General features: G+C 41.7%; 1 long non-coding RNA gene across 6 annotated transcripts in view; it reads right to left on the minus strand.

The window, feature by feature from the left end:
- Nucleotides 1-12,289, minus strand: part of LOC119024613 — a 74,344-nt gene extending 62,055 nt beyond the window's left edge. For 5 of the 6 annotated variants that reach the window (XR_005076521.1, XR_005076525.1, XR_005076523.1 and 2 more), the window contains exons 1-2: nt 12,153-12,289; nt 7,002-7,205 (exon numbers count right to left, since the gene is read on the minus strand). This is a non-coding gene — a long non-coding RNA (uncharacterized LOC119024613). Of the gene's footprint in view, nt 1-6,612; nt 6,779-7,001; nt 7,206-12,152 lie in introns of those variants that run through there. The other variant, XR_005076526.1, reaches the window with a different exon arrangement.
- Between the last annotated feature and the right edge of the window lie 230 nt (nt 12,290-12,519).

Raw genomic sequence — 12,519 nt, forward strand, 5'->3', positions numbered from 1 at the left:
CCGAAATAAAAAGAGTTCAGGCGCTGCTATAAAAGGCAATCCGGCGCAGTTCCAGGAGAATAAAGCTTTTCACTTCTCTCATTGTGAATGTGTGTTTTTTTTTTTTTTTTTTTAAACGGAAACTTAAATCGGCTTATAGGTTTTTCGCAAAAGCACTGAAGTAGGAGCAAAAGAGAAGAGCCAGAGAGGAGAAAATAGAACTCAAAGTCATCACAGTGGTTACAAAGGACGTCGAAGATTGAGGTCAGGGGAGGAGGTGCGGCGTTCTGTCGGCACAATAAATGAGAACAATTAATCAAAAGTTAATGTGAATCGCACCATTTATCCATCTAAACAATCCGGTTTTCAACCAAGTCGCATTTACTGAAGCAATGAATCCGTGCAACGCTGACATTTGGAAGACACTTTAGAGGAGGACAACAGCCCGGAGCATCCAGCAACACAGGCATCTGCTCAACGCGAGCAACCACGCGGCTCCAAGTGACGCATAACTGTACTTTTCATGCATCTGAGTCAACCGTGCACACGCAGGCCTCAGCCTGGAAATAGCAGTAGCATGTGTGTGTTTTTTCAAAAGAAACTGGGTCTACTAGCATGGCCTACTTTGGGTTATTTTCCAGTTGCGTTGCCTCATCTAATAGTACTATGAATAAAACAGCTCAGCACTGATTGCCCAAAATGTGAGTCATGTCCTTTGAAGAGGAAGGAGCAGAAGAAGAAACAACTCTGAGTGTGTGTGTGATGTAGCCGGTTCTTGGTGATTCATTGCCACCTGACAGAGTCCAATTGTGGTTTTGATCAGCTTTGCTTCTTTTTGTCCTAATAGTTTTATGTATTCTTGTTTAAAAAAAAAAAAATTAGCTCCTCCTTTCGCTTCTGGTTGCGTCCAGCTCTTCCTTGTGTTATTCTCTGTTACTGTGTTTTACCTGCATGTGAACAAATCGGAACACATTCCCACTCTTTTTTTTTTCTTTTTTCCCTCCCCTATTGCTTTTCACGATAGAATAACAAATCGTTCTTGGTGATTTAGTATTCCCTTAGGTAATTGGTTTTCTGGAGTGGTGACCATGTGGAGATGAAAAACAATCAGCAAAGCTCTTAACAGATGCTGTAATTACCTGAGCAGACTTCGCACAAGCACTCGAGCACACCGGTGTAGAGGATGCGCCCTCTGTGATCTACCACTTACAAAAAGAGAAGGGCAGAACCCACCGGAGCACTTGAAGGGTTCATCTTGACAAGAAACATCATGTACCAACCAACCACGGCGGGGCAGAAACATAGAAACATGTAGTGGGTACCATCGTATAGATTGAGTCCATCCAGATTCCCGATTCAATCCATTTCGACGTTAATGAAATAATACAAACCAACGTGATTATGTAATAAATTGTCTGGAGTTATTCTGAACTTCAGCTACACTCTTTGAGCGGATTGTTGTGAGAAACACAAATGTAATCGTCGATCCTCTTTATTTTTTATAAAAGGTGCTCCATGTTTAAATGTATTGATCACTTTTTGTTTACCATATATGAGCACATTGTAACGTGACATGAAAAATGAGACCTTCCCCGTCTCCTCTGCCTGTGGTCGATTTTGTGTAAGTTGTTTAATGCTGCTGGACTGTGGATTAAAGAGCAACACATGTCTGAGAGGATTGGGGCAGATGGGTGGCTCAAACACACCTCTCACCCACTTTGACCTGTGTTTTACCTGTGTGAAACCAAAAGCAGGCATTGACTTATTTTAACTTATTTAACATAGATCAGTAACCCTTACCTCAACATGCTTATCTTAACCCTAACCTTAATCAAACCAAGTCATTTTGTGTCCTAAACCAAACATAATTGCAATCATTTCACAACATTAACCACATGACGATCAAGGTACTTTTCCACAGTCTCACACGAAAGGCTATGACGAGATGAGGAAGATGTGTTTGTAATACCTGTGTTAGTTGCACTATGCTGTCTCGCTAACCTAAGATGATAAGATGAATGATAATGTACCTGCTCAACGTACGCACGCTGGCATTAACATTTTGGGTTGTAAGCATGATGATCATTAGCATTAGCATTGAGCTCAAAGCATCTGCTGTGTTTTTCTTATAGCAATACAGTAGCTAGTCCATTCATTACCTCTCAAGGAACATCATTCGGTTTTCAAGAGGTAGTCGATATAATGACAAACACAAATGTCCTAAAACAGCCAAATAAAAATACATATCAAGGGACACGGCTCTAAAGATTCAGACACCAGGATTTTTAGGAAAATCCTCCTCATTCTGCTTTTTAAAGGTGAAAAGCTCCCGAAAAACATTTTCAACAAAAGCTGAACTTTATAGCCTCCATGATGAAAAGATGTGTTTATTAGAAACTGGCAGCTGAGCCGTCGCTCCCGTATTGTGAGGCATTGTACAGTTTGTATTGTAGTTTCCATGCTACTGAGAACGTCTCCATGTTCTATACTTTATACTTTATAATTCTCAGTGTGTGGTTTTGATTAAAAGAAGGCGAGCATTGTTTGGTGTACCGCACATGAAACATGATTCCTGACAACAATAAATACCAATTTTCGACTCAAATTGGGCCAACATGAAAGTCTGGCTCGTGTACAGTTTTATCTAATTACAGCAAGTTTGCGCGTGTGTGTGTGTGATGCTACGATGTACTCATCTGAATGCAAAGGTGAAACCTCTCGACAACAGCAATCTGTTTTAACAACCTAAATTAGTCCTAATAATAGACGGATTTAAACACGCTCCAGCCTTTTTTGTTATCAAACTGCTGAGGAATATGTTCTCTCTCACTCTCTCTCTGTCTCTGCTCAGCTTGATCTGCCCGTGGGGATCCATCATTTTTGTACAGCAGTGTAGATGATTAAAGGCTAAATTGCTTAAAAGGTCTTGACGAAAGGAAGGGAGAACATTACGGGTGGATGTTAATGTTTGAAGGATGTGAGGTTAATGTGGTGCCATGCTGAGAGAGAATTCCTTCCCTTCAGCCGATTCTGCACTCCTGAAGTCCTGAGCTCCAGATGACCTCTGCTTCTTGTGACACACACACACACACACACACACACACACACACACACACACGGCTACCTGGTGGCAGCGGGACCTCGTCAACTCTAACCACCAGCGACAAACCACTGAGCTGACCTGAGACAAATAAATATAACTGCAAGCAGAGGGCTGTCCAGGATATTCTGCGCAGGGAGTGTCAAGTTTGGGGAGGTGTAACATTTCTCCATGGGCTCCATGTTATGTAATGTCATTCTACAATACTGGTTATGTTACTGCAACGAGTACAAGAGGACAATATCAGCTTTACTACATGATATACATCCTGTACTTTAGTCACTTTGCTGTTCACCTACAGCGTATCTTTAAAGACTGCATTAATCAGACGACAAAAGCCTTTTAATAATCACAGTAAAAACCACAGTCGCCTCAGGAGGGAGATCAAGTCGTCCACTGGTCACATAGTTGGTGGTTCCTACCCGCCCCCTTCTTGTCCACACGTCCAAGTGTGCTTGGGCCCAGAACTCCGAATTGCTCCCAATACTCAGGACAGCACCTCGTGTTGTAGCTCACTGTCGTCAGTGCGTGGGCCTGTCGGTCTGTGATTGGGTTAATGAGCTGCAAAAAATCTAGTAAAGCTCTCTTAAAGCACCAGGTAATGTAATGAAGGTATTTAACCATTTACAGTCCTGAGGACTTATTACCACTAACTGAAAACAGATTTTTATGACTCTGTGCCGACCACAGACGGAGGCCGGACGCATCGTGTTTACAGGTTGTATGTGCTCAATATCTCAAGAAGGAATTTAAGGTGTTTCTTCAGATTTGTTGCAAATGTCCACCATGACTCAAAGATGACATGATTAGAATTTGGTGGCCATTTTATCCTATTAGACTCATGTGTAAGGAATAACAACTTGACTGGTGTGCAGAGGCATACGACCTCAACGAGGTGGTTCCAGTGACAGTGGATCTCATCGAGTTGATGAAGTGGCTCTGCTATTTGTTCGACTTCACCTAAACTATGGTTCTGTTCTGTTAAGGATGAGTTCAAAATCTGTTAGCACAGAAATTTATCAAGCTAAGCAACACAGAGAAACTTCAGTTTTTGGCACAAAGAGACTAGTTTGGTACAGAATCTGGCGACAATAGCTTCAAACAAAAACAGAGATTGAACAAAGCTTCTTTTCTAATAACGCACAGCTTACAGCATTATCCATCCAGCCAGTTTTTCAAAATGATGAGTGAAACTGTCTGAATGTTCCTCCTCGGTTGGGACTTGATGGCACCCCAAATATCTGGTAACCAGCACTGGTTTCAGACTGGACCAGTGTTATTTCAGTTAATCTTATACTCAATCATCCATCCAGGAAATGTTTTCTCGACAAACAAACAAAACTTTAACACAGATGCAGTGAACCGTAAGATGTGTTCAACAGGTTTACCTCGTATTTTTGTGGGAAAACTGTGAACATTAAAACAAATACGTGACTGTTTCTCAATTATCATGACAGGTCACTGCATTGTTCAGTGATAATACATAATACTGTATAGTAATGTTTCCAGCAGAGCTAAGCAGCTGAACATCCTTTTCTCTGTTAGCGACACACAACGTATTCTCTCAAAAGACAAAATATGCCTCATACAAGACCTCACTGCTGACAAACAATCTTTTTATTATGATCAAACTGCACTTTCACAATACTATAGCAAAAAATGGCGTATATTGGCCAAAAACTACAAATCTCTTTCAATATTTCAACATCAAACAAAGTGCGTTCTCCTCAAACATAGGATAGAATCCCCTCGACACTTCTCAACATGTCGTTGCTGCCGACACCCTGAAGCCACCAGATGCAGTTTACCACTGTGCTTTTTGATTTATTACTTACATGAACCACTGTGAATATATACAGTACACCGCACTACTGTACCGAAGCACAAACAAATACCAGCCAGACCTCTCCCCGCTCAGCTGTAAGAAACTGTCAGAAGTTGAGGTGCGGGGTTGTTGCGCATCCTTTAATCACGGGCCCATCACGGTGACAGAGCCCTGTGTAGTTTAATAAAAGCCTCCGGAACAAAGACATTCTCCTCCAAACTATCTTTGCGAGCGGGGGGCTTAGGAGGACTGGTTATTACCATCTCATTGAAGAGGGACCCCCTCAACAGCTTGTAAAGTTGCTTGGCATCGTGTCCCTACTTCACTGTATGCTGACAGCCCAACCATCAAATCTAGACACTTTCCTTTGGAGGCTGTTTCAATTATTCACTCTTCCCGTAGAGTGTCAGCGCCGTCTCTCTGCTGACACCACCTCTGCCTATCTTTCTTCTTTTCTTTCTTTTTTTTTTTTTTTCCCCCACTCTCACTTCGTCGTTCTCAGTCTCGTCTCTCCTTCAGGCTGAGATGGGCAGGTACCACACTCAAGGTAAAAAAAAGAAAAAAAAACTGTAGACAGAGAACGAGAGGAAAATGGAGGATGAAAGGCAGTGCATTAGGGTCACGGGAAGGAGGAGAGGAAAAAAAAAACCCTTAAACAAATCTTATCACAGCAGAGAGCCCAAATGAGGTACCTAACCAAAGGGAATAATTATCTTTTTCCGATTGAGGCTAATCTAAAGCTATCAAATAAAAAAAACAAAACTTCAGTGTGAGTGTAAGGAAATGCAATTATTTAAATGGGATAGAAATGCAAATGTGAGGTCTTATGTGGAGGAAACAAGCAGCCAGGCGCTAACGTCCTCAAACTCCCCACTGGCTCATAATTTCCTGTAATGGATGTCAATGTCCCTGTGGACACGTGCTATTTTTCTTAAGGCCCCGATAATTGTGGGAAGTCAGCTGGCCCCTAATCAAGGATAAATGTCTCCAATTGCGTTTACAAATGGCTTCATGCTCTGGAAAATACATTTTCATTACAGGTAGATCTAATAAAAATAACAAACTGTATACTGAGGTTGTATTACAGCACAAAGAATGCGAGACAGCAATCGCCAGGTCGACGCATTGTTTTCCCAGATCACTATCCTCAGGTACTGCTCAGTGGAAGAGCTGAAATAAATATGGAATGAAGAAAGAAGAAAATCAGACAAGAGCGAAACTGAGGTGTAACAAGAGTGAACAGATGATGGAGAGCTCTGGTGTCAAAATCCGTTTCCTCTCATCAGTGGCGTTTGAAATGATTGAAAACCAACATTCTTTCAACTAGATGATGAGGAAGTAACAAAACCTGCCTGCTTATTAAAACAAGTGGATGTTTTACTCTGCTTTTCATAGCACTGAGATCAGGGTTTGTTGGTCACATTGAGTTTGGTTTGTTTGCCATCACAGTTGCCAATTCCACTTGTTATAAGCGACCCGGGCTTGTTTTTTCTGTAAAGTTGCTTATAAATATTGGTAGTCGCGGGTTGTGGGTTTTTTGGGCTTGTTGTAAAAGTGTTCCTCTTCCTGTTGTATTGTACATCATATTTTTATTTTTTCTTATGTTCTGGAACTAAAACAAAAAAGGATCATACCATTTAAAAACAACAATAAATGCAATGATACAACGCAATACATAACTGCACACACACATAAATATCACCCTGAATCCAAAGTGTAATCTCTTTTTTATTTTTCTATTTTTTACCACGACCAGAGAAGTCGCTTGTTTTGGGCCGTTGTCATAGACTCACTTGCTTGTTTCTCTCGCGAGATCTGGCAACACTGGTATCCATGTTGCTAACATCCATAAGTCATAAGATGGGGAAATGTTACTGTAGGAGGGAGGAAAGTTGAGAAGCTGTCCATTCCCAGTTTAAAATAAAAGTATATTGGTTGGCTTTGCAAAAACAACATTCAAAATGTGTTTTTATAGCCTAGAGCATGAGCAATAGTGGATATTTCAGTGATAAGAGTTTAAAATTTCAGATTTTCTAATGCTAGAGTGTAGCTGTTTCCAGATACAGCCTCTAGCTGCCACCACATCTGCAGACTTACCCTCAAATTCTACCAGGTCCATCTTCACCACGACAGCGAAGCTTCCAGGTATTTCCACTGGCTCCTTTCCGTCACGTATCTACTCCATAGCAGCTCCGACGCCTGGACACTTCAATTGCAGATACTCAAGGCTTCGATTTCTACTGGGTGCCAGAGCATGCCGCGTCAATTCAGCCGAATTCAGCAGCAGACAGGAAGTTGGGCCTTGAAACAACAACAACATAACATCCAGTCAGTTTTCTTTTTTTTCCACCTGTGATTCTGTAGTTATTGCGGGAACTCTTCTGGCGTTTATAGTTATGTTGTTCTGCTGAGAGCAGCTCACTATCTTCTCCTTTTTCCACCTGGAGTTAAATGCTTTCATCAGCATGCCATCATTCTCACAAGGGGCAACACTATGAGATGTTTACCAGGTTTATATTGGTCACTATGCTAGTGTGCCACGTTCGTATTTGGATATAGCTGGCAGGGAATTTCAATTAAAACCCTGAGTACTTTACTCTGGCAGCCATCTCTAGGAAAGCAAATATACTGTATCTTTTGCACTTCTGTATTGTTTTTTTTCCCTCCAACTTCACATCAGACATGTATGTCACTTTGTGGGGCTCTAGTCTTTTAATATATTACATCATATATCCCCCAGTGTTCACGACACATACTGCATGACGTGTAGTTCAAGAGTGCAACTGGTTTATCCACAGAGAGGAGTAATATCCTTCAAGCATTTTCTTCTGCGATTTGCACATTATTTTTATCTTCTGAGTGACACACACACACACACACACACACACCTGTCTTATTCTGTCTTTTCAGTTTGCCTGTGTTGTCTATCATGCTGTCATATAAAACACACACACACACACACACACACACACTCTGCAGGCTTACATAAGATCAAATGGAGAAGTTTTCAGCAGGCTGTGGAAAGTACGCCATTACTGAATTTTGCCAGCAAGCACAAGTCCAGCGAATGAATTAAGAAACATGGCACCAGAGCCGCCCGTGATTAGTTTTAAAATATTAGACAAATGGGAGAAATAAGAGGAAGAGCCCGAGGATTACGCCGACAACACAAGAGCAGGTGGTTCAGTGTAGGCGGGGTGTTATGTATTATCAAAATATTCTGTACACTCCAGAAGAAACAATGACAGAATCCTTTGTATCGCCATGAATTCATGTTTCTCGTACACATTCGAACAGACATCTCAAGTGTTTAATGTTAAGCTGTGCGGCCTACGCTGTGAGGAAGCTTCGATTCCCCTGACACTATTCATGCAAATGACTACAAGATGAATTAGTGAGGTACAATCGGCAAACAAACTGGCAAGTGTGAAGTTTTCCAGACTCACCCACTAACATGTCTAAAACTAAACTACTACAGCTCATTTGAGCCTCTGTGCCTGCCATAGAGGGTGATTGTGCAGACAGCTGACCCACTCTGTCTCTTCTTCCTTCCTCTCTCCTGAGTCACGTACACACCAGCCTCCAGACGATTGATAAGTCATGTAGCCAATGAGCTTCCAAATCCAGTAGTATAAAGTCAGATAAATATATGATAAAATCAGTTTTTAAAGCCCTGAATTTGATCTTATACACCTTTTGTTTGTTTGTTTAATGGGTGTTGGTCTGAATAGGCTGTGTTTCCAACTCAGCTGATTATTTTATATGCAAAAAGTCGGTGCACTTTTTCGAGATGTGCCCTCATGTTGCTAGTGGTGGAACGGTAAGCTAACTGGAGCTTATACAGCTTCCATACAGCTTTATCTCAAGGCTCCGCATTTTTGCCGTCTACTGACCAAAATCCGAAATATTTCCAAACAGGGCTTTTCAGGTTCAGTCTAAACCGCTCTCTCTGCTGCCGAGTTGGGCTCTGAACTTTCTGCCATTTAGTTTTTTTTTTAATCTCTGCCATCAGCATCTGCCACGTTTTTTGTCACGTCTGACTTTCAGCAGTGAGTGATGCTGTGCGACTCCTGTGACTTGTCCCTGAGCCGTCACTTTGTGTGTCCACTCGCGAAGCGGCCGCTGATGTGTACATTTCCACAGTCGAGTATTCATTTTCACAATCGAATCTCCGTTTTTAAAAATATTCTAACATATATTCAAATTTAGAATATTCATTGACAGCCCACACTAATGCCTGTACTTCAACTTTCAACAACAGTTTTGAATTAACTTTGGGCTGGACTGGGAGAAGCTGTCCAGGAGGATTTTACATACATTCCCTGGATTGCTAACAGAGCCAATCCATCAATGCAGTTTTAAGTCATGGAAGTCGTTAACCTCAAAGAAAGGCCTTCAAAATCACCACAGAAAGCCCAAACTCAAGCCAAATGGCTCTATATCTTCTGCTGTAGGCTGTTTATCAGTTTCATATACAGTATACACGTAGCACGAAGTGCTGCATCTGCACTTTCTTTAATTTATTACTACTGGTTGCAAGGTTGCTCTAATCGAGTTATGGAGATCCTTGATTGGCTTCCAGAGCCGCGGATGGATCCCTTTAGATTACTGAGGTCCAACGGCAGCAGCTGAATGACAGGAGGCAGGAGAGGAGTTCAGCAGCAGGAGCACACACTCAACATGCTCCGTCAGCACGGCACCACATTAACTCACATCCCAACAACTCTCTCAGGCTTCTTTTTCCTTTTTTCATATATACACTTTTCATCTCTAGTTTGACATTCATCCCGAGCATCAACATAAATACTCAATACACACCATTTCCTTTTAAAGATAAAATAACTGGAATTGCAAAGAAGTTGATCTTTAAATATAGTTTCTTGGCTCTGCACAGTACATAAATAATTGATCACAGAAAGGCTCTGGGGGAGTCGTGTTCGCAGATATGTTGATTTCACACCAATTTCCTCACATATATAGCCCAAACTCTGTGTTTACCCTGCATAAAATTATCACACGCTGGACAGTACCTCCCGAAGACAGGGGAAGAGATACAGGAATGACGAATAGGGCCTTCAATAACTAGCATTTGGGTAAACTGGTTTGAAGAACAAGGGGGGAGGACGCGCCCAAAAACGCTGACGAGACACATTCCGTGATCCATATCTCTCGGAGAAATCACCGAGCGGGAAGTGCGAGAGTCTGCCGCAAGATCAAAAACAAATGTTAAATGTCAGAAGAGTCAATTGAAACAAGTGGGGAAAAAAATTCAATTTAATGTACAACAAAAGAATCGGTGTAATGCACTGTAGTTTCTATCACGGCGCAGGCACAAGAAAAAAAAACAAAAAAAACACAAATCTGGAGCAGAGTGTGCTGCTGGCAAAACAACACAAATCATCCGCTGTGTGTACTACAGAGAGGGGAGAGAGGAAAAAGAAAGTTAAGAGTTTTTTAAGCTTAGCAATACTGACAACACCTCAAAAGATGTTGCCGCACAGCGCCGTGCATAAATATGCTCCAAAGTTTTGTCTTAATATCATTTCTTAAAAGAGTTGCAAAGCGATGGGTTTTTTTTTCCCAAAATAAACACCCGGATTATTCCAGGCAAATAAATGATGACAGGCATTTATTTATTATAAATTATGTTTGATCACATCAACAAACAGCTGACAGCGGTGGAGATGAGGGAGGAGGTGTTCAGATTAAAATTTGAAGCACCGTGATATCAAAGAGAGCTGATAGACCCTGTGTCACTTCAGATACAGGATCGTGCTGCCACGTGAAGCCCCGGCTGCACGTTCGGATGTTCGGACGCACGCAATAGTCCCCTCAGACCCCCGCCCAAGCTATTTCTTTCTCTTTTTCAGTTGTAAGTAAAGGATGCCCAGCTGCAATTTGCTCCTGTCAGGATGATTAATGGCTCTCAATAATATTATAGCTTATATGGATATGGGAAGGTGCATCTCTACAGCAGCCAATCGATAAATCTGTGATCCTCCAGCCACCCGCCCTCATCGCCGCCAAGAGATTTAGAGGCCGTATGAGCAGCCTTGAATCCTCACACAGTAAGTCTTATGCAGATTAATAAAAATGTTCCTTTAAACGTGCTCTAACTTTGTCTATTAATACCTTCGGCGTTAATTCTGCGGGCTGACAGCCTGAGAGCTTCTTGCTTGTGAATACACGCATCACATACTTCATGCAGTGAAATGAAAAACATAGTTATATTTCTTTAAAAATGGATTATTCGCATCTTATGTCAGGAATCCGGAAGACAAACAATAAGTGAACATGGCTAATATGAAAAGGATATCGCGAGTGTAGTAGATAATGTTAAAATGAGCCTCGGGTGTGACTCCCTCTGGCACATGAGTGTACTACAAAAGGGTTCAATAGGCCAAAATACAACAAAATGCTCCTCTATCACATTGTTATGGACCACATTGGCCTCTGCTCCTGCCTTAATGAAAATAGTGACATGTCCTGAGACCGTGGATGCTAATTTGCGCAACAAATGAAATGAGATTGGACGCTACAAGACACGACTTCGCAGTTAATACGAACTAAATGCAGCCGGTGGGAGGAGCTGCAGCAGATGAACTAGCAGATGCCACAACGTGACGAGCACAAGAGGACCTGTTGTACCTTCGCCTTGACATTCATTCACCAGCGAGTTAGCACAAGACTTAACTCACTGAAGCAAAGCAGCGTTCTTCAAGGACAAACGACAACTTCGAGTGAGGTCGCCGTGTTCCCATGTTGTCGACTCTCAGTCACGGGGGCAACACTGAGTTCTTTTTACTTTTATCACCTTCTTAGCAGCTCAAAAGTCAAATGTTTACATCCACCTGGAAGGAACATGTCTATCACAGCAGTCTTCAGTTCCAGTGATTTCTACAACTCGTGCTTTCTGTGCTGGAATGAGTGAAACACGTGCTGACTTGTCATAAAAACACATCCATGGGCTAAGTTTCCATTTCAGTTTAAACACTCCCAAAAACCCTTCCATGAAGCTTACTGGGATCTTATGAAACTATGAACACAATTCAACAAACTGTGTGCGTTATTAAACAAACCAAACATCACAGGTATCTGGTACATAGCATAGCTTAGCTATCCTAGCGGCAGCAAAATATAGAGCTAGCTTAGCTTTGCAACACAATTAGCATCTCAGCAGTCTCAATAATCACATATTCACACTCGAAATGCTTCATAAGTTTGTGTAACTGGATGAATAATACTCACAGACGTTGCCTTAGCAAAGTGAGAGCAAGAAAAGCCTGCTAGCTAAAGAACTGATGACTGTGCTCACACAACTGTAGCTGATGGCCGCATGGTGAATTTACTTCCTGTCTGTCTCCCAGCATGCACTGCTCCTATGTTGCTATGGTTAGGAAAAATTAACAAATAACACAGACCTGTGTTTCCTAGAAAGGCACACATTTTCTAGAGGCATAGCAGTGGAGTTTTGTTCGATAATGAATTTATCGAGTGACCAAATCCAAAATATACATACAGGAAGAGTTTTGTTTGTAGTTAGCTCTTAAAGGGATATTCCAGCATAAGTTTAATTAATGGTCTAACACACTGTGACACTTTGATCACATCACAC

The sequence above is a fragment of the Acanthopagrus latus genome, chromosome 8, assembly GCF_904848185.1.
Source record: "Acanthopagrus latus isolate v.2019 chromosome 8, fAcaLat1.1, whole genome shotgun sequence".
NCBI lineage: Eukaryota > Metazoa > Chordata > Actinopteri > Spariformes > Sparidae > Acanthopagrus > Acanthopagrus latus.